The sequence below is a fragment of the Amphimedon queenslandica genome, unplaced genomic scaffold (assembly GCF_000090795.2).
Source record: "Amphimedon queenslandica unplaced genomic scaffold, v1.1 AMPQUscaffold_6761_Cont21283, whole genome shotgun sequence".
Classification (NCBI taxonomy): domain Eukaryota; kingdom Metazoa; phylum Porifera; class Demospongiae; order Haplosclerida; family Niphatidae; genus Amphimedon; species Amphimedon queenslandica.
The window spans coordinates 1-1,936 of NW_003552950.1; the positions used below are offsets into that span (position 1 = coordinate 1).

At 32.5% G+C, this 1,936-nt stretch overlaps 1 long non-coding RNA gene across 1 annotated transcript; it reads right to left on the bottom strand.

The window, feature by feature from the left end:
* Nucleotides 1-1,875, bottom strand: LOC109591947 (uncharacterized). The gene is made up of 3 exons (XR_002190086.1): nt 1,811-1,875; nt 224-329; nt 1-88 (listed from the first exon to the last, which is right to left on the bottom strand). It is a non-coding gene; the product is annotated as an uncharacterized LOC109591947 (long non-coding RNA).
* Nucleotides 1,876-1,936: the final 61 nt, after the last annotated feature.

Genomic DNA, 1,936 nt, shown 5'->3' on the forward strand with positions numbered 1-1,936 from the left:
GTGCTGAGTTGGTATAGCCACTGTATCATCTCATTACACCTGATGAGTCCATGCATTCCATCAACATACACCACTATCTCACCAACAGCTATTGGAATAAAGGATTTGATTATTTATTTATTTATTTAGCTGTTATTATTTTATTTATTTATTTATTTAGCTGTTATTATTTTATTTATTTATTTATTTATTCATTCTATTAGTAGTTGCAATCCCTGCTTACCTTTCAGTATGTATTGTTGAAAGGTGGCATCAGCATCTCTTGCTACAGTGATGAGTGCGTCCATTCCTTGGTTAGCAACAAACTCCATTACCAGGTCAGCATCATCCTACATGAATAGACATGTTCACCATTAAAATACTGCAGGAAAACAATTGTATATTATGAATTTCTAATTCTCTTCCTTCATGTATATCAAAAATGCATTATTGAAATGATACTGTAAAAAACAATTTTTATCTTATAAATTCTAATTCTCTCCCCATATCACACATTCCCTGCATTCCACACAGTCTGGAGAGTCAAAGGATCATTAACCCATCACATCTGCAGGCAGTATATTATGATGCTGTGGTACATGATGAATATAAAATACTTTTAATATTATGTAAAATGAGAAGACATGATTCACATTCCAATAACAGAATAATTAACATTCCAATCATACCTCAACTATACATGTACATAATATGTACATTAGGAAGCAGCAGCTACAGTACATGTAAAATAATAAAAGGTATACATGTACGTGTACATGTACTGTGCATTGTATTTCTTTCCCTCTCTCTCTCTCTCTCTCTTTTGAAGATTGATATATAATTAATGATGTGTATGTACACGCCTAGTTTTATGTCATAACAAATAATTAAAATAAATTCATTTTAAATATAATCCACATTGTATCTGTATGTAATGACACATTGTCTTATCATTACTATTATTATTGACAGTTATTATTGTATTATTATTGTATTATTATTGTATTATTATTATTGTGTTAGAGTTTAAAAGGTTATAAAGATGAAAACAACCCAGACATCATAAGGAGTGCAGAGTATAAATAAAGGTACATATTAATAATACTCATTCCTACTTTTGACTAAATTTGGTTGCAACACAGCATAACTGCATCTAACACAAAGCAATCATGTGACAAGTACATATACATACATGTACATACAACACTGCTGTCTGTACTAATACTGCTGGCTATATACATGTAGCTATAGGTATAAGTCCATTCATGTACTGTACAATCGTTTGTCATTATTATTGACATCATTTGTCACAGCAGTGATGATGTCCTAGTGCAGATTCTTCAATCCTCTTGTGGTTTCTGTATGTGAGGCTATTATCTAATTCTCATGGCCACAAAGAGAGCTACAGTCCAGCTTCAGTACAAAGGACATTATACCTTATCCTTATAAACAGAGTCACACACCACAACTGATACTCATTTATAAGTATCCTGGATATAATGTACATGTATCCTGAATAAGTATCCTGGATAATGATACTGATATTGACTGAATGAATGCTTTGTCTATGCATGACCATAGTCCATTGAAGAGGCATGGGAAGATGATGATAAATAAACACACACACACACACGCAATTAATATAATTAATAATAATAATATAATGAATTAAGAGGATACATTACTAAAGAACATCGTGTACATGGGGAATAGAGTAAATGACTCTGTGGGTGTGTGTGTGTGTGTGTGTGTGTGTGAGTGTGTTGTGTGAGAGAGTGTGTGTGTGTGTGTGTGTGTGTGTGTGTGTGTGTGTGTGTGTGTGTGTGCATACCTGGAACATTCTCTTGAGTGAGAAGAGTGCTTGACGTAATGTAGTCCTTTCAGCGTTAAATAAAGTTTCTGGATAAAAGAGAAATTTAAATAAATCAAGGACATCAATATGTATCAGAAAATGTAA